Genomic DNA, 27,720 nt, shown 5'->3' with positions numbered 1-27,720 from the left:
TTTGGGGAGAATCTAAATTAACACACAGTGTTAGAAAGAAATTATTTCACGTGCTTAAAAAGCAGGGCAAAGGAACTTAAAATGATGGAGGAAGAGGAGACTGGCCCAGTGGTGCAAGCGGTTAAGTGCACGCGTGCTCCACTGTGGTGGCCCGAGGTTGGCCAGTTCGGATCCCGGGTGCGCACCAACGCACCGCTTGTTAGGCTATGCTGTGGCGGCATCCCATATAAGGTGGAGGAAGATGGGCATGGATGTTAGGCCAGGGCCAGTCTTCCTCAGCAAAAAGAGGAGGATTGGCAGATATTAACTCAGGGCCGATCCTTCCTCACCAAAAAAAAAAAAAAAAATGATGGAGGAAGATGGAGGGAGCTCATTGGGGATGACTTTTCTCTGTTTAGTAGCTAAAAAACAGTCATCTATCAAGATGAGGCCGGAGGTGGAGAGGAAGGAAACATTTTGTGAACCTGAAAAGCAGTAGGAAGGTTTCGAGGAGCTGCTCTAGGAAATGTGCCAGATTGTCACAAAACATGAATAAAAGGCTCATGGAACAGCAGAGAAAGTAGATGATATCATCCATATCTTTTGATTCCATCCTAATCTAAATTATCCCTAGACTCGGCAATACCCACCCCCAGCTTGTCTTTGCCTCCTGTGCTTTTGACCATTCTCTCGCTCCATTCTCCACATAGCATCCAGAGTGATCTTTTAAAGATGTAAACCAGGTTGTGTTTATATCTGGTTAAAGATCATTGTTGTTCTGATTCAATTCTTTCCTCCTCTTTCTCTGCGGTCTCGCTGCGCTTCAGCCACCGTGACCTACTCTCATTTCTCAAATGCCACACTCATTTCTGCTACTGCTTTTGCCTGAAATGCTCTCCTCATCCAACCTGTCTCTGCTTTGATTCTCGCTGAATATACGGTAACCAGCATATTGTCAGGCACATTGTCTTAGCTTGATATATATTTGTTGAATACATTAATGGAAAGGGAAGCGTGAGGTTTAGTTGATGGTGGGTAAATAGTAATTTACTGAGGCACAATCTCTACATCATTTGATGTTTCACGAGCTAAGAGAAGTAGACATTTGGAGAAAGAAGACAGTTGTAATTCTGGATTGAGGATTGAGGATTGGGTAAGTCTATGTATGGCATCTGAGATATTGTTCTTTGTATGTAACACAGCAGTGGTGAGTTGGAGTCCTGGCTGGCTGGACATCAAACTGTGGATTGTGAGAAATGGAAATGAGTGATGTTAATATTAAAGATGACAAGTAGTGGGCCGGCCCCGTGGCTTAGCAGTTAAGTGCGTGCGCTCCGCTGCTGGCGGCCCGGGTTCGGATCCCGGGCGCGCACCGTCGCACCGCTTCTCCGACCATGCTGAGGCCGTGTCCCACATACAGCAACTAGAAGGATGTGCAACTATGACATACAACTATCTACTGGGGCTTTGGGGAAAAAAAAAGGAGGAAGATTGGCAATAGATGTTAGCTCAGAGCCGGTCTTCCTCGGCAAAAAGAGGAGGATTAGCACGGATGTTAGCTCAGGGCTGATCTTCCTCACAAAAAAACAAAAAATGACAAGTAGTGTAGTAGGTTGAGGGGAGGTTAAAATTAGTGTCAGATACAGAAGTTGTAGGAGGTAGTGGCAGTTTTAGTGAGAAACCGTTCCACATCCACAAAGAAGCATTCTGAGAAAGCCCAAATGGTAAAAGTAGCATATCATTGTGGATAAGGAGATTGACACAAATGGAGTAAAAGTTAGTGTTGAAAAGCGATGTGACACAAGGACAAATAGACAAGTTGGCTTGGTTAATATAATACCCATGATGCAAGAAAAGCTATGCCGAGATGGCTCAGCAAACCTAACTGCGAGGGACTTTTGAGGGCAGCTTATCAGGTTATCACATGCCAAAAATATTTCATTTCAGAGACTTTAGTTTTCTCATTAATTTTATCACTAATCCATTCATTTTCAGAATGTATTTCAGGATTTCACATCAGGTTGACTTTAAAGCTTATATGCGGATGAAAGTTTTTTTCCTAGCACTGAGTAAGGCAGCTGGTCCTATTCTGTGCTTAACAGTGAAGCAGGCTTATGTTGGCTCTGCAAGCAGGATTATTAAATACCCAATTACTATTCAGACCGTGTTACGTTCCTTCAAATTGCCCAAGCAAGAGTCTTGAACTTGTTCAACCTGAACACATCTGATATCCTCAGCCAAGTAGGGGATGTAAATTAGAGAGTTTCTGGCTTTACTAGTGTGGAATCAGGCATACTTTTTCCTCTTAGGACTCCATGACTAATGACCTGAATTGTCAAAATTTCAAGAGTAGTCAGGTCTCCAATGGTAAGCTTGTTTCATCTTTTCTCTTCTGTTTTGTCCCATAATATATGATGGTACAAAGCATATTTTACATGCAAATTTCAGCAAGTTGAGATAATCCTTTCAAAATGGATTTTCTTTCCATGTTCTATTAGGGTATGATTCCAGACATCCTAGAAATGTTTTCATGATAAAAGTTTCAGAATCTCAATGACTCAAGCAAATCAAAGAGGAAGTAGGTACTGGTTTTGTAATCAGGACACGTAACAGAAGTTCCAGCTCCCATGCTTATAGTGTGCCTTTGAGGCCGTCATTCATCCTCAGCAGGCCTCAGATTTCACATCTAGAAGAGAGTACATCTTAAATGTTCTCACCACACACAAAAGATGGTAACTATGTGAGTTGATGGATGTGTTAACTAACTTTATTGTGGTAATAGTTTCACAATATATCTGTGTGTCAAAACATCATGTTGTACACCTTAGATTTACACGATGTTATATGTGAATTATATCTCAATAAAACTGGAAAAAATAAAAATAAAAACCTGACATTATGATCTTTTCCTGACTACTTCAGTAATTTCAGGGGTCAAATAAAGGAAAATATTTAAATGCTATAAAAGTAAAATGTAATGATAAGTATGAGCTACTTTCAATAAAAGTGTTTTTAATAACTATGTAACCAAAACTCATGGTCCAAGGCATTTAGCTGATTGGCTGTGTAATTCACAAATCTAGTAGAATTTCTTTTAAGTTGAGAGCAATATGAATCCTTCTGGAAAACTACATTGGCTATGCACTTTAAGGATTTGAGCTGCGTTGTCTTATCTATGTTCTAAGCATAAAATATTCTCTCTCCTTTGCAGGCCAGTTCACTCACTGTCTCTTGTCTTGTTAGGCTTATTCTCCCTTTCTGGAATCTTCTCCCTCTACTCAATTTGGTTCTAAAGCATTCTCATCTTCGAAAATCCATTCGAGTACTATAGCTACCACAGCACTTTCTCTTCTTCAAACCTCACTTTATTCTATGAACTTTTGTTCCACATTATCATTCCTCCCATTCTCGATTTAATTACCTGCTAATTATTTCCTGGGGATTATCTTTGATTTGTAACTTTTTATAAAGTTCTTGAGAGCAGACGCTATGTTTTGTATCCCCTTTTAAATACCCCAGTAGGTATTCTCCATGTTTTTGATTCGTTGTTTATGAAACAGTAAGCACCAGATAATGTTTTTAAATACCATATGAATAATATTGTGTTTATAGAAATGTTTCCTTTTATGACCATACGTTTATCATATTTACTGGTAATTTAGACACAGTCCACAAAAGGAACATCCCTCTACTGTAATGCCCTTTCTTTGGAAGGTCCTCTCGTTACACTTGTGGCCTGCGTTAAAAGGAAAAATTTTATCCCTTTATCTATGATGGAAAATTGTGTCATTTCTGGCTTTGACTGCAGCATAATATATTCTAGTTTTCTGTCACTTAACTTGAGAAACATCAAATATGTTTTTGTATGGATTTCATTAATTTATTCAACAAATATTTAGTAATAAGCATAAATGAGAACAGGTATGTTCTCATCATATAGTCATTGTTCATACTGAGGTTGTGTTTTCCTACATGTTTTCAATGCTCACACGAACAAAAAGTGTATGTTGTGGAATGATCACCCCCTGAATATCCGAATGAGTTGATCACTTTGTTCTAAACATTTACAGTTTTCCTAAGTGGTTGCTATTAAGATACAGAGTCTTTAGGAGAACTTTATGCCGTAGGCTGACAAGTATAGCACAATTAACATTCTGGTCTGATGATTCTGCCCTGGGAACTGGAATCTGGGGATGATGAGGCTATGCTCTGATATAGTGGGTTATAAAATTGTTAAATACGGATCCTATTAGTAAAACACAGATTCTACTTTTTGAGTGAGCTACTATTACACATCTATGAAAACACAATATTATTTATGTTTGCATAATAATGCCTTCTACACTTTATTTTCAACTTGATAAACTTGTTTCAATAAATTTGAGTTAGGAGGTTTTTATGTTACTTGTTTTTCTCTCGTTTTCTATTTATGCTCTTCTGGCGTGATCTGGACTTTCATTTTAACAAGCTTACCGTACAAGAGACTTTTATATTCAAAACGATCAGTGCTAGAGGCAACTGTAGATGGAAATACAAAATGTGAGCATGCTAAAGGGCTTTAACTTTTACCTACACATTTCTTGGAGTAGTATTTAAATTGTATTTTCAGGATTATATTGGCATATATTCCCATTACACAATGATATGAAATTGGGGATACTAGGGAAAACAAAGATTGTATTTTAAATATTTCTAAAATATATTTTGTTTTAATCATGTTTCATAGAATTATATTACATTTACAGCATAACCTATGTCTTACTGTTTTGAGGTATAAATTTAAAGACTAATGTATCATCATTGGCAAGTTATTCATCTACTTGTGAGAGTGTCTACAGTGTAGTCATTTTAAAACATCTAATACTCTATGAGATTCAATTTATTTTTCTCATTATATTACATAGACATCATGTTAAAATGCAGTATGTACATGTGACAGCTGATTTTTAGAAAAAAAAAAGTCCATGAATCACTCCTGTAACATTTGGAATTAAATTCATTAACCAAAATAATACCATGCTTCATCTTTTAAATTTTGCTTCCTTAGCATCTGGTTCTTAGTCTGTCTAATTGCATTATAATGGCTCTGTGTTGCAACAGATGCTAGAAGATTTTTTTTTTTCAAGAATGATAATTTTGTTTCATATTTTAGAATACCTGCTTTTCAATTGTCTTTCCTACATACCAGAGCCAGGAGAACAAACCTGTTACTTTTTTTCATTTGAAAAGTATTAAAAGCTCAACTTTGTTCAAAGATCAAGAACGCTACATTTTTCACATTAAAAACTATTTTTTCCCAATTAATTTTTGAGGACTGCACTTCTGCTTCTGAGATCAAAAGTAGTGATTAGCCATGAAATGGCTAATATATTGAACAGGGCCCAGCATATTTCTTTTTTGTGTATATGTGATTAATATGCTTACTTTTAAATGTTGGATAATATTTTATTGGAGCTATGCAATGGGCTAAATTCTTATGGTGAATATAGTAAAGTCTTATGAAGAAGAGTCCTTTTTTATGATAATAATATAAATAATCATAACTCAGGCAGACTATAATCAAGTTACACTGTAAGGATCCTTCACCATATTTTACCAAAATCTTATTTTTTTACTTGAAGGAGTATAGGCTGATGCACTCCCAGTTATGCTGCCAATTTGTTACTATTACTGAAAAAGCCTATTTTCTTCTTCAAGCAATTATCTATTATTATTGTCTTTAACGTTAATAAGCAACATAACATTATGAAATCTTGAAATTTTCTGAATTTAGAGATAAGTTTTGGATAGGAAAGTTGAAAGCAGACTCCTTATTTTAATTCTGTAATAGCAGAAATTATTATACTGTATTATATACATATTAAATATATAAGTTATATATATTACATCTATTTGGCAAATGTTTGAGATATTTATTTTGTCTAGTTGCTTTGTGTACTAATATACAGAGCTGTGTTACTGTTGGAATTGTGTCATTAAAACCCATTAAGAGAAATGACGTTTGTCATTTTCTTTATCCTCTAATTTGATTAAATTGAACAGAATAATGTCACCTACAGCTATACCAAATATGCTAAAAATAAAGTAGATGAAAGATGAAAAATTAATCATAGATTATTGGTTTATACAACATCAGGCGTCAGGCTATTGGGAGACATCCAAATGATAGGCTCATTTTTTTCCATAAGTATTGGGCAGGGTTCTTAATATAATAAAGAAATAGCCACGAGTTAGGAAATGGAGCATTTTTTTTCTCACCTTCACTATTTAATAGTGGAATGCCCTCCAATGTATCACTTAATCTTGTTGGTGTCAGAGCCTTCTGTTTGAAAGGCTGCAATTAGTGATACTTCCCCTCTCCCTTCTTCAGAATGTGTTGTAGAGGCTATTTAGATTCTGTGATTAAAGGTCTAAGCTCCATGGGAAGTAATGTCGAGTATGAGGATATCAGCAGCATTATCAACATCTTCATGGTTGTCTATTGACTTAGGGGGAAGTGGAGAAAAAATAACAAACACAAATTGCTTACTCACAGTTGCTTTTTAATTTCAATTTTCAAGCTTCTGTGTCTAAACAAAAGAATATACACAGCACCATGTAGGGCACCCACTGACAAATTGAACTGAAAATATCAAATTTCTTCATGTGTTGTGATGTGATAAGGGCAGTGATAAAATCAGCATTTAAACCTTCAAAACACAATTCAGCCACCATTCAGCAAACTTTGTGGAGCACTTGGATTGTTCCAGTGGTTCTGTTCTGTACTAAAGACACAAAGATGAACAAATCAAAAAGCAGCCTTTGAGGCCGCACAAATTGCAGGGGTCTTAATCTGGGATCCACAAACCAGGATAGGAGAAAAAATTACATCTTTATTTTTACTAACCTCTAACTGGTAATTAGCATTTCTTTCCAGTTATGAAGATAGGCAACACACTATATAGTATTAGCAATATCTGTCAATTTATTATCAACATTTTTATATCAGATCCTAGTTGTAGGTATTTTGAAAGATTATTTATACTTACTACTATTTTGAATATATATTAATTATACCTTCAACTAGTGCATTAATAATCACCTAATATATTCCTATATTTAATATTTAATAGCTATGATAATTCATTTCCTTTGTATTCCTATATGATTTTTCTTTTTATTTTATGCATTTAAAAACATTCTGGGAAGTGTTCCCTATGCTTCACCAGATACCAAAGAGATCCACAGCACAAAAATAGTTAAGAACACCATGTCTAGAAGAGACACAAGCAAATACATATAATACCGTGGTACAGAACGATTATAGAGGCACGTACCAGATGCCGTGAAATTGGGCATGACTGTCCCAGCCAGCAGGCCTGGCAAGGCAGTGTTTGATTTGGTCTTGAAGCAAGTGTCATCGTTTCACTAGTGGTAACATGTGAGAGAAGGCATTCCGAACAAGAGAAAAGGACGTGCAAAATCACCTAGTGAGAGCGTGCAGGGTCAGGGAACAGAGAGCAGCTTAGTGCGACAAAGTAAGAAATTTCTACTTCTTTACAATTTGGGGGCATCCTGTGCCGTTTACATTCATCAAGGTGCAGGATTCTATCTGCCAAGTCGTTTTTATTAATCATTAGTGAGGAGAAACTATGCTCTGGCTTTTTATTTTAACTGACCATATTTTATAGAGTAACGTCATAGACAACAGCAGGAAATATCAAAGAGATCAAAGCTGTGTCAGCTTTTGAAATCTCTCGTTATTTCAATCAATGTCTACCTGTAAGGGAAAGAAAAAAGATGAATCTGTTTCACCTTCCCACTTTATCATCAGGTTTTCAAGCAACAATCAGTCTCTTTTCTGGCCTGTGGGCCATAATTGGCTACTGCTAAATCCCAAGAGACTGAAGCACATAACTGGAGTAATTTTTTAAACACCCACGGGGTTGTTCTTCAGTTATAATGGTCAAAGGCAGCATTATTTGCCATGCTCAGACTTTCTAAATGTGTGCTGTATCTGGCTTTCTGGGAGAGATGTCGATGAGACTATCTAGATTATGATGAAGGTCATCCAGAGAAGCAGCTATGATTTCACGAAACTAAAGAAACAAAGTAGCCTGAAAGACCCACTAATGGACTAAGATAGTCTATTTAAACTGTTCCCTTCATCTAAGCAATTTTACTTACATTCCTCCTTGAGTGAGAAGGTTCGTTTCTCTTTTCTTTTTGTTTGTTTGTTTTATCTTAGAGTGGTAACAACACTTAATATGAGATCTACCCTCTTAACAAATGTTCAAGTATACAATACAGTATTGTTAACTATAGGTTATCTCCAGAACTTATTCATCTTGCTTAACTGAAACTTTATGCCTATTGATTAGTAACTCCAGATTTCCTCTTTCCCCCAGCCCCTGGCAACCACTATTCCACTCTTTGATTCTATGAATTTGACTATTATAGATACCTCATATAAGTGGTATCGTGCAGTATTAATCTTTCTGTGACAGGCTTATTTCACTTAGCCTAATGTCCTCCAGGTTCATTAATATTGTACCAAATGGCAGGATTTCTTTATTTTTTAATGCTGAATAATATTCCATTGTGTAGATATACCATATTTTCCTTATCCATTCATTTGTCAGTGGACGTTTAGATTGTTGCCGCATCTTGGCTATTGTGAATAGTGATGCTATAATTATGGAAGTGTAGATATCTCTTTGAAATAATGATTTCAGCTCTTTTGGATATATACGTAGAAGTGGGATTGCTGAATCATATGGTAGTTCTATTTTTAATTTTTTGAGGAACCTCCATACTGTTTTCCAAAGCAGCTGTACCAGTTTGCATTCCTGCTAACAGTGTACAAGGGTTCCTTCCAATTTCTACACATCCTCGCCAACACTTGTTGTCTTTTGTTTTTTTGATAGTAGCCATCCTGACAAGTATGAGGTGATATCTCACTATGGTTTTCATTTGCATTTCCCTGATGATCAGTGATGTTGAGCACCTTTACGTATACCTGTTGGCCATTTGTATGTCTTCTTTGGAGAAATATTTATTCAAATCCTTTGCCCGTTTTTTAATCAGGTTCTTAGCTTTTTTGCTGTTGAACTCTGTATGTATTTTGGAGACTAACCCCTCATCAGATACATGGTTTACAAATATTTTCTCCTGTTCTATAGGGTTCACTTCTTAAACAACTCTTCCAATTCTCTTGAAGACTGTTATTACTGGCTTTGACTTCAAACAGGAATCTGCAGACACCTGAATGGACACTAGTTAACCAATCTAAAATTGCATTTGAAGCTTAATAGTTATCTATAATTTTCAAAAAATAAGCATGGGCACATTTTTAAAAGTGGTTGTAGTGGAGAAACAGTATTCCAGAATGAAATATAACGAATCAAAATATATAACACATTAAAATGTGGTCAGACGGGCCATAATTAGAATCATTTATATCATTGGTAGTACAAATTAGACATATATCTAACTTAGTAAATTTTTAACTGGAAAATAAAATTGATAATATAATCATGAATATAATTTTAAGGATATGAGGATTAAAATTACACAGACTTAGGTTTAAATAACTTCTTAAATGTGTAATTCTATATAATTTTTTTTAATAATTTTTTTATTCATTTATTTTTCCCCCAAAGCCCCAGTAGATAGTTGTATACCATGGCTGCACATCCTTCTAGTTGCTGTATGTGGGACGCGGCCTCAGCATGGCCGGAGAAGTGGTGCATCAGTGCGCGCCCGGGATCCGAACCCGGGCCGCCAGCAGCGGAGCGCGCGCACTTAACCGCTAAGCCACGGGGCCGGCCCTCTATATAAATTTTTAAAGTATTTGAGCTTCAGTTTTCTTATCTGTAAAGTTGAACTGAAAAAAAAACTAACATAGGGACTAATTGTACTAATACATATAATTGGTCTTTTGTAAGCACTTCAAAAATGGTAGTCATTCTAATTACTTATTTCTATTAATGGAGACATTAGTTTTATTGTTGGTAAGCAATGTATTGTTGATATAATATCCAGCATAATTTTGCTGCTTAATAAATCAATCAACTTGGCCTTCTTCCTTTAATTTCCTATAAACAACTTTTCAAAAAAGTCATTATCTTCTATCAATAAAAATGTTACTTTATTAAATTTAGAGGTTACTTTCATTTAGGAAAAATCCAGATCAAAAAGTATACTTTGAAATTCACACATATTTAATTTAAATTCTTCATTAATTTGTAAAGACCCTGGAATTATGATATGAACACAGTAATTATAGTTTTTGCTAAGTGAACGACTGAATGAATAAATGATTCTTTAGGAACTTGACTCTCCTCCACTACAGTTAATGCTTCCTTTGACATGTTACAAATTCTGTTGCTGTGTTCTCATTTCTATTACAAGTGCAATTTTGTTATTTTGGATATGAATCACCATGTGTAAATTCATAGTCAATATGGGGTTTTAAATAATCATTTCTATGGAATTTATGCTTACTCAAGTGTCAGTTCCCTGGGCTGGAGTTTATGAATTTCTAAATTTAAAAAAATGCTGATTTAAATTTAGTGTCTCTACCCCCCATACTATTTCCATGTCTCCTCCTGCCTTTCTAATAAACTTTGTTAAATATGTTTTGACAGCATTTGGTATTTATTCCTGCCCCCTTGGCATTTATGATGCTTAAACTTCTTTTTTGAAAGCTTTCCCTTTGGTGCATTTTGAGTTAATTCCTGCTGGTACTGTGACATCTGCCTGACTTCCACAAAACCTTTTAGCCACTTGCTGCAGTAAATGGAAAACTGCCATAGCATGACAGGATACAGGCTGGAAATATGACCACACAGAAAACAGCATACTCCCTGGAAATCTGTGTTTCTCCCTCAATTTCACCGCCTCAAGTAACTAGATAACTGTACATTTTTAATGTCTGTCAGCTGCTACAGGATCTGATAACCAACTAAAATCTCTATCAGAAGTGAATAGGGAGTAAGATCTGAAATAACACTGATGTTGTAGGGCAAGCTAAGTGAAGACAAGTGGACATGTTCAAAATGTTGTGAGAGTAATAATGAGGGATAAAAGAATATGGAGGAGCCCTTTTGAATGTTTATAGTTTATCTTTAGAAGATTTCGTTGTTGTTAGTGCCATCCAGTTGATCTCGCCTCCTAGCGCCCCTGTGGACAGCAGAGCTGAACCCTGCCCGGTCTTTTTGCGCCATCCTCTCATCTGGCGCTATGTCAGACAATGCTCCACTACTATTCGTAGGGTTTTCATGACCAATTATTTTCGGAAGTGGGTGGCCGGATCCTTCTTCTTAGTCTGTCTTAGTCTGGAAGCTCCACTGAAACCTGTCCAGCATGGGTGACCCTGCTGGTTTTTGAAATACTGGTGGCAGAGTTTTCAGCATCACAGCAACATGCAGCCTCCACAGTATGACAACCGACAGATGGGTGGTGTGGTTCCCTGACTGGGAAACGAACCTAGGCCATGGTGGTGATAACACCGAATCTTGACTGCCAGACAACCTTTAGAAGATTGCTGGCAAATGATTTAATGAAAAATATTTCATAGAATAAATATTTAATAAGCACTTACTGTGTGCAATTTGCTGAGAAATGTGACTATCTATAACATTACAAACTTCCTTCTATTAGAATAGGCATTTTAAAATGTTGCAATCGGAGCTATGGGTAAGGATTTAAAATAATAATTTTTAGTTTCTGTTCATTTTGGTTTGGGGGAGGGGGAAGATTTTAATCATTTTAATTAAATTGGTTACTTTGTTTACTTACACCTAGCTCTGATGATTAGGAGGAGATTCTCATTTGAGGTTGAAAAGTAGATTCTGGTTTCTAACTTGAGAGAGTTCATACTGTGTTTGAGAAAAACCACGATTTTATATTATGACTGATATTTCCCTAGGCTATGAATTTTACCTAGTTTTATAAATTTGCTTTTCTTATATGGACCTCTGTAATTGAATTAAGAATGGGTCAATGCCTATATGTAAAAGTTTTATTCAAATACAAAAGGGCTATGCTACTATTTAGAAATATAAATCGCATATAGTTCTGTGCTAAAATAAAACCTTATTTAAGTGGGCTAACTGATTTAGAATTTATATAATATGACTAGATTCTAGAAGGAAGTTTACCTGTGAAAGGAGTCTGTTAGTCAATAGTGTATTCTTGATTCGAGAAATTATATAAACTCTTAATGGGCACTATCAATTCTTTTGCCAAAAACTATTGATATTCTACTCTTAAATTGCTCTCGTTTATATTGTTCCCCTGAGGACCTAATCAATCATCAGTTAGGATCACCTAATTTGAATTATCATTCTGTTCTTAGGGGAAAAATATTTAAAGAAATATTGATTTGCTACTTAAGATTTTTCATTATTATTGACATTCCCTTAAACTTTCCTGAATTACAAAAATTTTACTATGAAATCACATTTTCTGAAATACTCTTTTAGTGATTCCTTGTATTTCTCAGTTTATATTTTTACAAATTACGGCTCAGAAAAAACAAGGCATAGGTAATTACACTTTTCTATGAGTCAGTTATGGAAATATATTGAAACACTGTAAAACTAAAACTTAATATAAAAAGGAAATTAAGTTAAGGTCCAGAATTCATAGAAATTCTGGCCATATTGGATAGCATGATGCTAGAAGAATATGTTAGTGATAATTAATATTTCTGAATTTTTTATTGTATGCTACGTTTTAACACGTATCAGTTAGTTACTTACCAAACAGCCTCATCCCTATGTCCTTTCCAAAAGGACTCTGATTTTGTTCAGATATCCATCCACACTATTTGGCAGTAATCTTCAGAGAAGAAAGGACCCTATCCTCCTGTCACAGGAAATGAGCCATTTTTTGTTTATTCCATTTATGCATTCCCATACCCCTTGCCGTTTATAGGTTCAAGTATGGAATGGGATGCAGATGGGGCCAGTGAAACATGAGGCAAGTTTTACTTGCCAATGAAAAAGGTTTACTTAACAAGTAAATGGTTGTGCTATTAGACAGTTAGATAGAATGGACTCTGGATCTGAACTAGTATACAACGTATAGTAACACATTTTAGTTGAACAGATAAAGCATCCACAGAAAAGAATTATTATTATTATTATGTGTTCTCTCACTTTGGGAAGACTATAATCCTAGTATTAAATGTAATACTTTCTTTTTTTAATAAAATCTCCATTTCTAAGAAGTTATTTGATGAGAAAATATTTGAGAAGTTATTTGACGAGAAAATTTGATGAGAAAAAATTTTAACTGTGCGTGCAGTTAATTAGAACTTTGTCAAATAACATTGTCTGTAATTCCTTGAAATAGAATAAATTATACTCAGTGAAGTGTAACACCTAAGTTTTTAAAGTAGAATATTAAAAGAAAACTGTTAGGCTTCTGGATAATACTTTGGGAGTTTTATACATAAATAATTCTAATAGTATGCTATTTAAACATACCACATTTTCTGAAAATTCTATTAAAAAGAATTATTTTGGTGAATGAATTTTACAACCAAGTCAAGGAAGTAACAGAGGAATATTCTTTTATTTCAAGAGAAAAATGCCTATTGTGACAAGCAACAAACTTGAACCAAATTAAATATGACACTTAGAAACAACCTATGAAGTCCTGTGAATCTAGAGAACAATAATTATTTTAACATCTTAGAAAAGTTTAGGAAGTTTGGATTTCAATTCAAATTTGAATTTGAACTTCTAACCTCAACTTTAAATAGTTTGGAATGAATATTGAAAACCTTCTTTGAAAGTTTAATCAAAGTAGAAAGATAAACTGAGTACTAAGATGACGGAAAAGTAAATTCATATCATCTGAAACGTCTTCAATTACCTTAATTTGAGCGATTTTAAAAATGAACAGGTTTACTGAAACAAAAAAAAAATCTAGCTTGTGAATATAACGGAAAAAAAAAGATGTGAGACAATACCATTTTTTTCATGATTATAATTTACTTCCACTATTTAGAAAAGGAAATAAACATTTATTAATTGTAATATATCAGGCACTGAGCATTCAGGACACACTGTCACATTAAATCTCCCCAACAGTCATTTGAAGTAATTTTTCTTACCCCCATTTTATTGATAAAGATACGAGGTTTCACAGAGATTAAGTAACTTATAAAAGGTTTTACAGTTGCTAAGTGGCGGAATCTAGACTTAAATCCAGATCTGACCCCAAAACTATATTTCCTTAGCTTTATTAAGACATTTACAATACAGTTGCCTCTTTAATATATTTAGAAGTGTATTCTTCTTCAAATGTAAAATCAAATAAATGAACAAATAGACAAACTCTATAATCTCTTACAAAGCACCTTTAATGTAAGAATTTCGAAAGCAGTGTTTAATTCCCCTCATTAACTGCTCTGAGGAATCTCCCATTAGCCACATGGCTGCAGAATATACCATCCCATTCTCTTTCTCTGCCTGTTGCTTCCTAGTTGCTGCACATTGACCATTCTATTCATAGATTATAGTTGTTTTTTAAATTAAGACATTTCCTAGCAGTTGATAAGATTTTAGAGAGGTGAATTTAACCTGAAAGGATTAGTATAGGTAGATTATTGAGATATTCTGTCCAAACCTGTGTTGATTTTTCTCATGATCATTTAGTGAATTTTGTAGTTGATACACATATAATTCCATTAATAAATTCTAAGCCATTGATTTTTGCTTATTGCTCATGGTTTTCCTTTTTAGCAAAGAAATGCATGGCACTTAAAGGAAATTTTAAAACTACAATTTTAAAATCGGGGTAAAAACCACCCGCATCTAACACATCTTTTCCCTAAACATTTTTTTGGGCGTTTTTTTTTTTTTATTGAAGTATAATTGACACATAACATTATATTAGTTTCAGTTGTAGAGCATAATGATTCGATATTTGTACTTACAGCGAAATGATCACCACAGTAAGTCTAGTTAACATCCATCACCATACATAGTTACAAAAAATTTTTTTCTTATGATGAGGACTTTTAAGATCTACTCTTTTAGTAACTTTCAAACATGCAATACAGTATTAACTATAGTCACCATGCTGTACGTTACATCCCCATGGTTTATTTATTTTATAACTGGAGGTTTGTACATTTTGACCATTTTTTTCTTAATACAGTTAGTTTTTTGGGTGTTTAATTTTGCACTGTAAAATTTAATCATCATTTAAATTGCTCCATAATATTCTATCATATAGTTATAGAGTAGAACTGATATTGAATTGGTATGCCTTTGTAAAATTACACCAGTTGTTTAAAACCAGCATCTGATTGGATTGCACCAGCATCTATTCAGCATTCATGGGTCAGTGTCCCTGCCATAATGCTTGCTATATATATGTATATTTTTTAAATATTACCTATAGTTATTTCATTCTTTATCTTCTATTGTTGTACATTAGAGCTGTTACAAAATTTTGGCTATTGTATATATTGCTGCAATTAACATTTTTATGCATAAATCCATTTGGCTTTCCTTGTTCTCTAGTGTCATCTTGTGACCAGTCAAAAGGTATATAAATTATATTGATTTTTATTGTTGTAAAAAAAAAAAAAGTAAAGAATCCTTACAGTACATGTTATTTTTGTGAAATGAAATTTTGTCTTGTTGAAGATGTAATTTTTTAAAACAATTATTTTATCTTTAATGAGGAAGATGAAGAACTTACACCACTATGTAGCAAATGTCTTAATTTCAACATACATTGAAGACTATTCTAGGTATATGTTTTTAGATAGATATGAATAGAGCAAAATATGTTCATAAGATTTGTTTATGTTAATTTCAAGTCATATTATGGCCCTGTAGTAACTCTATAGAATGATAAATAAATCCTTGATTTATAGCAGATATATTATGATCTCACTTTCTCTGCTTATACGTCAGGGCATCAGCAGGAAATGGGTAAAGGATGAGAGGTTACAAAGGTGTGTGCAGGGTTAAAGGAGACGAATAGGAAGGTGCAGATGGTGCTAGCAACAGTAGGAAGACATTACCCACACTTAAGCCTGAAGAGGTAAAGGCAGGAAGCAGTTCCTAGAAGCTGGAGATAAGAGTAGCTCTAGGAGAGGCCACTCAACCAGAGCTGTGGCCTTTGGAAGAGAAATACAGCCACTGCCAACCTGAGGACTGGCAGGAAAGGAGCAATAACAGAATATATCCTTCAGACTAATTTGAAAATCATATATATGTATATACACATACATAGACACACACACATAAATGCTACTTAAGAGAACAGGTTGGGTTTGTCCTGGGTTCTAGGTTCTAGCACATTCGTTACAATTTTTCCCATATACAATGATAATAGGCCTGTTCAAGAAGAATTGGTTTGCACCATTAAAAGCTCTATATCCAAAATGTTAGTAACTTGCTCCCAGGCTTACCACCAACAAAGAGTGTACATAGGATTCAAATACATCTATATCTGATTCCAAAGCCCATATGAACCAAAAATTATTTAATGCATTTATAGAAAATGCAAAGGACAACAATTTTCATGGCACTGTCAACGTTCTCTGATAGAAAGAGCACCCATCTTGTGATATGTCAAGGCTCAGTTTTCTCTTCCAGCAAATTGGGATGAACCTTTTTGTACTGAATCAATACTTAGATTCTGCCCTATCTGTGAAAAAATCAGTTATGTGTTGCAATCCAAATGTGTTGTACTGTATTACAGGTAAAATCATACTAGCGTACCAGAATAAATGAGTAGGTAAGTTCCTCTTAGTGACAATGATAAGTAATATTGCTTACATAGTGCTATCCAATAGGACTTTCTGCAATCGAAATGTTTTGTATCTGCAATGACCAAAACAGTCGCCACTAGTCACATGTCACTCTTAAGCCCTTGAAATGTGACTAGTGTGAATGAGAAATTGAATTTTAAAATTTATTTAATTTTCATCAATTAAAATTCCAATTGCCTCATAGATAGATACTGTTTTAGATGGCACAGGGTAAGAAGATAGTGATGGTGATATATAAAAATTTAAATATTGAAGACAGCTAATTATAACTCTGATGTAAACTTCACTGGGTGATAAGTGTCATGGTAATAATTCTAGAGTGGCATCTGAGTAATTAATTCATTTCTGTATCCCTTTGAAGGGGTGTAGGAGAGGAAGTATCAAAAGATAGTAAACCCAGAGCATAAACTTTTAGGTGTTTGGTAATGAAATGGGATGGGACCTATTTGAAATTGTCTTTGTTTCACTATTTTGGATCAGAGGTTGGTTGTAGAGAACTTCCTTTATTTTATTATTTTTCTGCTTCTATTTGGAGCAATCTAAAATACCTGTACTAATGGTTCAAGGAAAATTTTTAAAGGAATTTTTTTAAATACTGTGTTCTCCTAGGATACCTCTAAGATGATAAAAGTCTAAAAAGTATAGTTCATGAATTTTTTTTCACATGCAGCTTATTTTCTCAACTAATACATGAGATTCTTGAGTCTGGATATTGTTATTTACATTTTGGGCATTCCTTATGGCTCATAGAGTACACAGAACTGTTCTGAAACCAAACTAGGTAATTTCTTATAATTTCGACTCCACTGGTAAAATGTACACATACTAATTCTCAGGATATTGAAAATGCTGACATTATAACTTATGGACCTTTCTCTGTTTGACAGTCCCAGATGCCCTGGGCTGTGGCAGCTGAGAAGGGTCACCTGTGTGATTGCAGTTTGCATGGTTACATAGTTGTTGTAAACTTTCCTTAACACCTAACGAAACATTGTCTCTAGAATATAGCATGGCTTAAAACAGAGCACACTGTCCCTCTGGAACATTTTAACTTACAGATTTAAAAAGAACATACTAAAAGAGCATTATTTTGAAATACAGCTTTAGTTTACCTACTTCTATAAAATCTCTAAAGCCAGAGAACAGATTAAAATATGCATTCACAAAGAGCTTCCTTGGTCATCTATTTATTTTATGTCTCTCAAAAATTCTGGAAAAATTCATGTCTGATTTAGCACTCTTAGGGGGCACCATAAATTTGAAGCTGTTAAAATAGCTTACAGATTTATATTAGATTTCCATTATCTATCCAGTTTTCTCTTTCAGATACTATGTCAATATATGTGATAAGTGAATTGTGATTGATTTCTAACAATCTGGCAGCATTTTGAGAAGGCTTGGGAAATATTTAGTGCAAAAGTTGATGCTGTTACATGTACCCAATATGTTCCTTTAAGAGGAAAACAAAATTTCTGAAAATGGAAAAATTTAAATGTGACAGGTTTATGCCCTGGAGGTAGCGAAAAGAGCCCTAAAATTTGCTGATACACAAGTTTGTGTACTAAAGAAAGAGAAGTTAAAAAAAAATTTCCACTTCACTGCACTCCCACTCTTGGTTCTTGATATAAATTGGATGTAAATTAGTGAACTGCCTATAAACACAACTTGAGTGGTTTCTAATATTGGTAGTCTACCTTATAGGTTCCCTTGAAATTGTTCTGCTTGCCTGATGAAATCATAACAGGGGATATAAAGAGATTGTTTTAATATGTCGAGTGAATTGTTTACATGAAAAACTACATTCCCATAAAAGGCTGATCTATGAATGTTAACATTTATGTTGCTCAGTGTTTCTGTGTACTTACATCACCAGTGCAACTGTTGCTTGATTTGGCAGAGTAATGAAATCTTAAAAAGCAGTTGCATGAGCAAATATATCCATTATCAAAATGCACATATTTGCAATTTAGCAAGTCATTTCCTTTTGTTTAGTTAAAACTTTGGTGTGCATGTGTGTATTGTACACATTAGGGTTTTATATATTTTTTAAAAATGTGCATATGTGTATGTATATATGTGTGTGTACATACAGAGGAAATTTTTAATTACATTAACAAAAAGTAAATATATGCAGATTTTGTGTATCCTACTTTGTATTAAATATTTAGTTTATTGATCTCTAAAATCCAAATTTAGTTTCATAATAAAGACTAATAAAAAATTGGAACATATTGTTTTGTAGGCGAGGAAGACAATTCCTCCACCTTCTAGGTCCTTCTGGCTGGTCTAAGAATTAAATTGACATGAGACAGAATAACAGGAGAAAATCAAACAGAGTTTAATAACATGTACACGTGGGAAAAACCCAGAAAAGCTGAGTAACTCGCAGAATCGCCGAAGCCGGCACCTTAGATACTATCTTCAGCTAAAGACAAAAGAGGATGTTGGAGGTGGGGAGTCAGTTATGGGAGATTACCAGAAAAGGCACAGTAAACAAGAGTAAGGTTATTATGCAGATTTAAGTCCCTGCCTTCCACACTGACAAAGTTTCTAGAGATAAGGTCATCCCTCCTCTTCCTGGTACAGAGAGGGAGACACCTTTACAGATGGAGATTTCCCTTACAAGTGTAAACGTCTCTTACAAAGGGTAACTTCTACTTGGTTTTCAGAGCTTCTCCTATATCTGCAGGTTTTAAAAATAACCAGCCCAAAATAATCCTCATGCCAGAGAGACACATCTTGAGGTGGCAAATGCTGCTCCTCTACAGTTTTCATGTTAAATATTTTATCTATTTAAAAATCCTGGCTGCCTCTTTAGCCTCAAATCTGTCTTACTTTCCCCAAAATGCCCTTGACACTAGCCGTACAAAACTTCTTGCTTTTTCTTAAGTATATGGTACAATATCATATAGCACATGCATATTTTTCTGCTGGGGACACCCTCGCTCCCTGTATCTCCTCCTTCTTGATATTTCTTCTGGTCTAATATAGATTCCCCTTTTTATGTTTCCCTTGCTTTGCCATCTTGAGACTTGTCAAGTCATGCTGAAAGTATTGGTTTGTTTCTCTCAAAAGCCTATAAGTTCATTGACAGCAGAATCTGGGTCTATATTAGTATCTCCCAAATCTTGCGCAGGGCCTGGCATAGAGTGGTTATACAAGTTAGAGTTGTTGAATGAATGAAGAAATGAACAGAATGATAACTGCTTTCTACCAGTGATTATGTGTAAAGAAAAAGTTAAATGATCTATCTCTATATAAGGAAAAGGTGGTTGTTAAGATTGCAATTAAGTCTGAATATGAAGATAGTACTGCGTTAGGAATAATACATTTAGTGTGTTTTCGATGTTTCTGTTGTGAAAGCAACCCATCATCATGCAATCAGAATCTGCAAACATTTTTTTTAAGGTGTGTATAAACTCATGGCAAACTTATGTTGCTTCAATATTTTTGATGTTCTGAACTTTCACAAAAATTCAACATAGCATTTGAATGCATTGAACAGTATGTTAATGTTTTATTGACTTTATTAAAATATTTAGGGCTTTTTTATTAATATATATGTAATGATCAAAACTGAAGCCCATTCAAGGTTATGACATAGTTTATAGTGTCCTAGTTATTATCTGTACCTTTCCATAGCCAACAGGAAATAAAGGTTTGGTTCTGAATAGTTTACACTTGTTTTATATCATTTCAATCAAAACATACTATAATGGAGTAAAACAATCTTTCCACCCTTTTATAATACTTTAATTCCAATATAGTATTCATTATTTTGTCTGTTTTTCTCCACTGTCTTCCACAAAGATTTAGAGCCATTTTCTAATAATGACGGGTAACAATGCCAAAGAAGAAGTGGAAGAATCACAGAGTAGAGTCGTATATGTATGCAGATTTAAGGACTGAGGTTTCAGTTCATTCATTCAGAACATCCAGTACATAAAAGGCACTAGTTGCTGGAGTATGATGGCAAGAAAACAAACACCAACAATGACACAAAAACCAAAAACATGGTCCCTATTCTCATGGAACTTCCTGTCAATAGGAATGACACACAGAGGAATATGTGAATATTTACAACACAGAGTAGCTCGGTTCAGAAAAAGCATATCACAAAGAGATCTCGCACAGACTCTAATGTCAGGGTGAGCATCCAGTAGGAAAGGACTCGGGAGCTGTGATCTAAAAGATGAATAGCAGTTAACTAAGGGGAGATGAGGGAAGCCCATTCCATTGGAGTAGAGATCTTAATGCAAAGCTCCTACGGTGGGACAGGACAGAAAGAAGACCAGGGTGACTAGATCTAAGAAAATGATAGTACTACAAAAGGATAAAGAACTAGGCGGGAACCTTTCCATGCAGGTTCTTACAGGCCTTGCTACAGATCCTAAGGGTTTGGATATCTAACTTAAGGGCAGTAAGAAGCTATTGAAGACTTGTAGGCAAACGATAAATTGATCATATTCATGTATCAAATTGTTCCTTCTAGATGAGGTGAGAATGTACTGAAGGGGGCAGAAGCACCAGCAGGAAAGCTTCTCAGATGCTTTTACATTAATCTAAGGAAAAGAGGATGGTGGCTTGTGTTAAGGGTGGTGGCTAAGAAGATAGCCAATTGGCTTCGTATTTCATTTTGAGATCTCTGGTGGCCAAAGAAAATGGAAAATAAGATCAATTCTAAAATTCTTTTTTTCAGAGAGGAGAAATTTCTTCAGGAAAAGGAAATTCTTTCCTGTATCTACAGAAAGAAATTTCTCATTCATGACTCTATTATGTGTATATATATATATATTTTTTTTTTTTTAATCTTTTAAGTGAAATAAATTTCAGGATTTTGGGTAGTATCCTTGAATAAAATCTAAAGAAAATATTTAAGCACAACTTTTTAAAAGCACTTTTGGAGAGATTATATTTTAATTGTGGCCTATGGAAAATTGTTTTAGGAGATATTAATGGCTGTTCTGTGACCAACTACATTTGGGGGTCACCTCATACTCTGCTCTTTTATAGTGAGTCACTCACAAAGGTTTAATCGAGTACTTGACTATGAAACTATTTGAACTAGCCGTTCAAATACTCTTGTAATTCATTCATAAACCAGCTTTCCTGGGATTAAATGGGCCCCTGGTTAAACATCCCTGCTTTCAAATATCTTGATAAAATAGTGAAGAGACAGGAGGGTATATAAATATAAATAGAAAAATAAATAGGATTATATAGGTTTTGCTGGAATTTTAAAATATCATCATGTTTAAACTGTAAATTTAAATTTAATTCATGGCTTAACTATAGACCATATATTCACATAAATGTGTATGTTGTATATATTTTTATCCAGTCCTTATATATTTTATATATATATTTGTCTGCAATCCTTTACTCGCGAATACACGTGCGTAATGTTGGATATTTCTCAGTCCTGGACTGCCAGATGGGGAAAAGTGTACTTTCTTTAGCCTTCTATCGTAGAACCAAAGTAACATGAGAATCAAACAACATAGGCCTTTGCAGTATGACCTAAGGTCTGTTTCTTGCCTTACTACCTATTAACGATATTACCTCAGACAAACTACTTAACATGTTTATAACTAAGTTTTCTCTTCTTTAAAATAGGAAAAGAATACCTAACAAAAAGTGTTCTCGTGAGAATAATGTACGTATGTAACATTGAGTGAAAGCATTAAGCTTTGTTTTGGGCTTGAAATTAAACTGTTAGAGATATTCTTTTCAGAAGTAGTGTGCAAAATAATAAAGATTTGTGACTAAAAAGAAATATTACATATTAAGCTATATATAGAATATGCATACTATGTATAACTTGATATATACTATACTATAATATAATATGAAACTCACAGGCTATATTTGTAGTTGTGGGTAAATAATAATACGCATGTATTATTATGGGTAAATATACATAGAATGTGGAGGTAAGTGGATGTGGGTGAGGATGTGAATGTAGTGGTAGCTAAATTTTCACAAGGCTAGTGAGGTCTCCTATAGTTTAAGCAAACAAATTCCATTTCTTGCAGATCTTATTTCCTCTAGATTGAGTGAAAAAATCAATTTCCTAGAATGAACATGATTTACAAGCTTTGGGGTCATCACATGCTTTGTGGTTAAAGATTACATAAATGGAAGATTAAACAGTAACTTCGTACTCACATGGTTGACTTTCTTAGGCATTTTTATAGTTTTGTACTTAAGTATGTCAGGGAACCTCATAGTTGCATGGTTAGATATACTGGAGGACTTCGTGATGCTTCTCATTAATTTATGAAAACAAGAGACAGAGTTGCTATGGATTTAAATATGAATAAGCCCTTTGCCCTCTTTGGTGTCTCTCTTAAGAGAACTCATTTGTTTTTTTCACATTCTTTTGTAGAGGCAAAGTGTAAATATTCTCTAAACTCTACTGTTGTATCTTACTGAGAAGAATAATAATTAGCTCATTAATTTCAATCTTTTAATATGCTTAGGTCAACAAGATTCCTTCTAGGACTTTTCGTCAAATACCCCTGTGTACTACAGTTTCTTTTGCTTTTTAGCAAGGCTCTTTCAAAGATTTTTAATTCATAATTTTTATTTCCCCAAGAGTCACATTGTATCTCTTTTATACTGATGTTTATTATTATTTTTTAAGGATGAAACAATCAGTTAAGATTTGAGTAGCAACAAGCATTATGAACTTTTTTGTGGCCAATATTGGATTGAGCCTTCCAACTTCACTTTTAGATACATGCTTACACTTAGCTGGATAGGCTGGGCTATTTGATCATCTCTCTGTTATTTTGCTATTCTGTTTTAGAATTTCCACAACGTCGTTCCTCTCACCTTTTTGTGTCACTTTTACTTGAGCCAATGATGATGAACGAGCAAAGCATGCCTTAGTTAAAATATGAAATATTTCCTTAGAAATTAAATAATTTTCAAGAGTCTCTTTAATAAAGAGATAAGTTTTAAATATCAGATTTACAACAATACTTATGTCATTTCGTAATTAAAATTTACTGTTATAAGCTTTTCCGTACTTTTTCTCATCATTACAATTTCTCAGCAGCTTCTTAAAGAATCCATTGCTCTCTAATGAAGATAAGATTATGGCATATTCATTTATTCATTTAATCCTGCCCTCACTCCCCATTGTGGAATCCTGCCATTTGCAAGGTGCAATGGTAGGCTTTGGACCAGACACAAAAGAATAAAATAGCTTTGCAGCCTTCGTGTTATTCACAGTTGAAAAGGAGATCTCACGTAAACTCTAAATTAAAATATACTGAGTTGAATATTAAAATAGAGGTAACTTTGGCAAGCTATGGGACACAGAGCAGAAAACGGTTCATTCAGTTTGGGGAGACTAAGATTAGTTTCATAGAGGAGGTGACATCTTGAAGATATCTAAAATTTGAAGAGATATAGAAAAAATGCATTCTAAGCAGAGGGAAAATACAAAAAAAGTCATAAACATATATAGAGAACTCAGTGATAAGCAAGAAGGTGAGTGTAGATAGAGCATAATTATAAGAGACAACTTTTTTGAGTACTTCTTATGTCACCATGTGCTAAGCTCTATTTTAATCTTCTCATCGTATGCTTAAAATAATGCCTATGAAATTAGATCTGTGTTACTCTTATTTTACAGAGAGGGTGAGAAATATACCTAGGGTCATGTGGTTATCACATGGTATAAACAGGATTCGAACCCCCACACATTCTAATTTTAAAGCTTGTGCATAATAAACACAGTGTTATACTACACAGAATGAATGAAAGAGAGTGAGTGGAAAGGACATTTCCTAGAACAAAGCTGGAAAGGTATCACACAAAGTAAGTAAATATTAATCAAGAATTGCCTAGGGTAAAAGGGAAACTAACTTTAACCATAACCATCACCACAAATATTTTTTGAGTTCTCACAATTTGTCTTGACATAATAAATTAAGTGTTAAATATTTACTCGCTTAATGCTACCAATGAATTTTCAAATCTTTCCAAGGTGTTAGGAATTTTATTAATTTTTCTACTAAGCCAAGAATCAAAGATTAGTTGCTATCTATGTTTAAATTTCAAATGATAAGTTTAATTTAGCCAACAATATTTAACACTTATCCAGGAACACTCTGAAGACTATTACGTAGCACCGTATCTCCAGACCTTCTGGAAAAGTAAACTGATTTTGGTTGCTAATCTCCTGAGATTTTCTGACTGAGAAGATTCCTCTGTAGAGGAGTGGAATTGGCCATCTCTCCTGATTTTTTAATTACCAAAAGGCATGAGTTTAGAAGCACCTGTGTTTCTTGGCAACAAATATAACATTTGTGGAAGAGTCCAATAATTTAAATCCCTCTACATTTCTCTACTGGAGAACAAAATGATGTATTCTACTTCTGAATTCTCCTTTTATTTTTTGATCCTTTAAGTAGAAAAATATAAAACGATGTCGTCTGCTAAAAAAATTGGACAAATAAAACTCGCTTCTCTGATATGAAAAACATACATATATAAAGCATATGGATTTATATAAAACGTTATATATTATATATAAATACACACACATACATGCATATTAGTGTTGAATATGTTAAAACTTACACTTTAAAATCTAACAACCTGGATTTCAATATCTTGAGTCACTCTGAAGTATTTAATACTTTAGTTTACAAGAATTAATTAGCAGTTTGTGTATGAGAAATTAAAAGTGTTTTTCGACTTCACATCCTCTACTAAATATAAATGTTAGACACCATTTCATAGTATAAAATGTTTGTATCCCATTTTGTAACTTTGAGTTATCAATTTCTGTTACCTACACTAAGAAAATGGGAACATATGTTAATAACAGATGTTGTTTTGAAAGATATATTAGTAAATGTTCTACCTTTAATTAGTTTTGACTTAATACCAAAAGAGTTTTGAATTATTTAAAAAATACTTAAGATATTCACATTTGCAAGGTTAACTTCAAAATTCTGAGTTATCTGATCTTCATGGGAGAGACATTTGATATCTATGCTTTAGAATTTTTATATTTTTCTCTTTCCATTTATAGTAAACCTTTAAACGATATAGTCTATCTGGATTCACAGTGAAGGAAATGATCAGAAAATTGACTGTGAATAGATAAGGAAATTCAAAAGGTTCAATCCTATGATGCTGGGAAATATTTTCCTAACGTAAATTTGTTGGTTTAATAAATTTAACTATGTCATTGTTTATATCTAGGCTGCAGGCCTTGTCTACTAAGTTCTGGCTTTTGAATGTTATCAAACACTTGAGTCAAATCAGAAGATGTATTATATACATCTGAGGGTTTTTTGTGTGCTAGTGATTGAAATGGTTTTCTTACCTTTATTTTTTTCCCCCGTTTTCACATCGGGGCATAAAATCATTAGTAAATTCTAAGTGTGCTAGTAAGTATTGCTACAGAGTATTGACACCTATTGTTTTCTAATTTAACAGTTGCAAAACAATGACTGGGTTTTATGGTTGTTGTCTCTATGCAAATTGCATGCCTCCACAGAATTTTATCCTGGGATCATTTGAGTAGAGAGTGATGAGATTGTAAAAGTCTCTGAAAATAACAGCATTTGACAGCCTCTTGGTAAAATAGCTATGCTTTATCTTTGAGCTTTACCATCTGAGTAAGGACAGAGGAAAAGGCAAATCTGATTTGAAAGGAAAGTGAAATCTCATTGGATGATTTCTAGCCAATATCTCGTATTATGGACTTACAAAATGAGACTGTTCTGAATTCTTGATTAATAGCGCGTAAACTGAGTTGTTTTAGTATAACCTGCCATTTGAAATAAAAATACATTTTGTCACATCCCTGGAAAATGTGAGGCTGTGAGTTATAAAAATGTTCTGATTCCTATCTAGAAGACACCATATTTTATAGAGAACAGCTGCTGACGCTTGTCTTTTTAGAAACTAGTGTGAGGATTGAATGATAATTAATACTCCTGTCACTTAGTGCTGTAGTAAGAGTAAAATTGTAATTAGAAAATAATTATCATAAAATACTGAATTATACCTTTGTTAGACCTTTAGAAATTGAATCACTAATTTCATACGTAAGTGATTAAGTAAGTATTAATTCCTTTTCATGAGAAAATGGTCATTTTATGAAGTTGTTGTGATTTTTTTTAAGGCCATACTCTATTTTTCACCAAACAAGTTCTTTCACTGATATATTCAAATAAAACATCAAATAGCATATATATGCTCAAAACATTTTTAGATAATTATAAAAAGTCTATCTTAGCTTAATGAAACATAAAACAATAAAGCTTTCCTTTCCTGAAACATTTGGACTATAATAAAATAGCCTGGTACAACTGGTAAAAATTAACTCAGCCCTCTCCTTGCACTCCATTAGAATACGTCACTAAAAGCTCATTGTTAATGCTAAAGTAAAATATGAAAGGTTTTAAACTAGTAAAGTGTTTATTTTCTTGCTCGGCCCCATGTCCTCATTTATAGTGTATACAAAACCAAAAGCCTTAGCTTCTAGTAAAAAGTATTTATTAAAGTGTTATATACACGTTACATTTTTCGAATGCCCAACTTGTCCTGGTTTGTCCAGGAATTTCTCGGTTTTAAAATTGAAAGTCCCACATCCTGGGAACTGCTTAGTCCCAGGCAAACCAGGATGGTGGGTCACCCTCAAGTTCTAGTTTGTCTTGGGATTCTTGCATCCCTTTAAATTACACACAAGATGTTGGATGTACATAAATACATGCATTTCCCTAAGATGAGGGTTTATAGTTTTCATCAATGCCAAAGCATCTCAGATCCCTCAAAATGTTAAGAATTATTAAACCAAAGGAGGTATATAACATCTGGAAACCTGATGATAAAAAGTGAAAAAAATAAATAATAGAATATTTTGAAATATATTTGTTAAATACTAAATAATAAGAGAAATAATTTAGTATTTATATTTTTTTAAA

This window comes from Diceros bicornis, chromosome X (assembly GCF_020826845.1).
Source record: "Diceros bicornis minor isolate mBicDic1 chromosome X, mDicBic1.mat.cur, whole genome shotgun sequence".
NCBI lineage: Eukaryota > Metazoa > Chordata > Mammalia > Perissodactyla > Rhinocerotidae > Diceros > Diceros bicornis.
Note: the sequence above shows the minus strand (reverse complement) of the source record.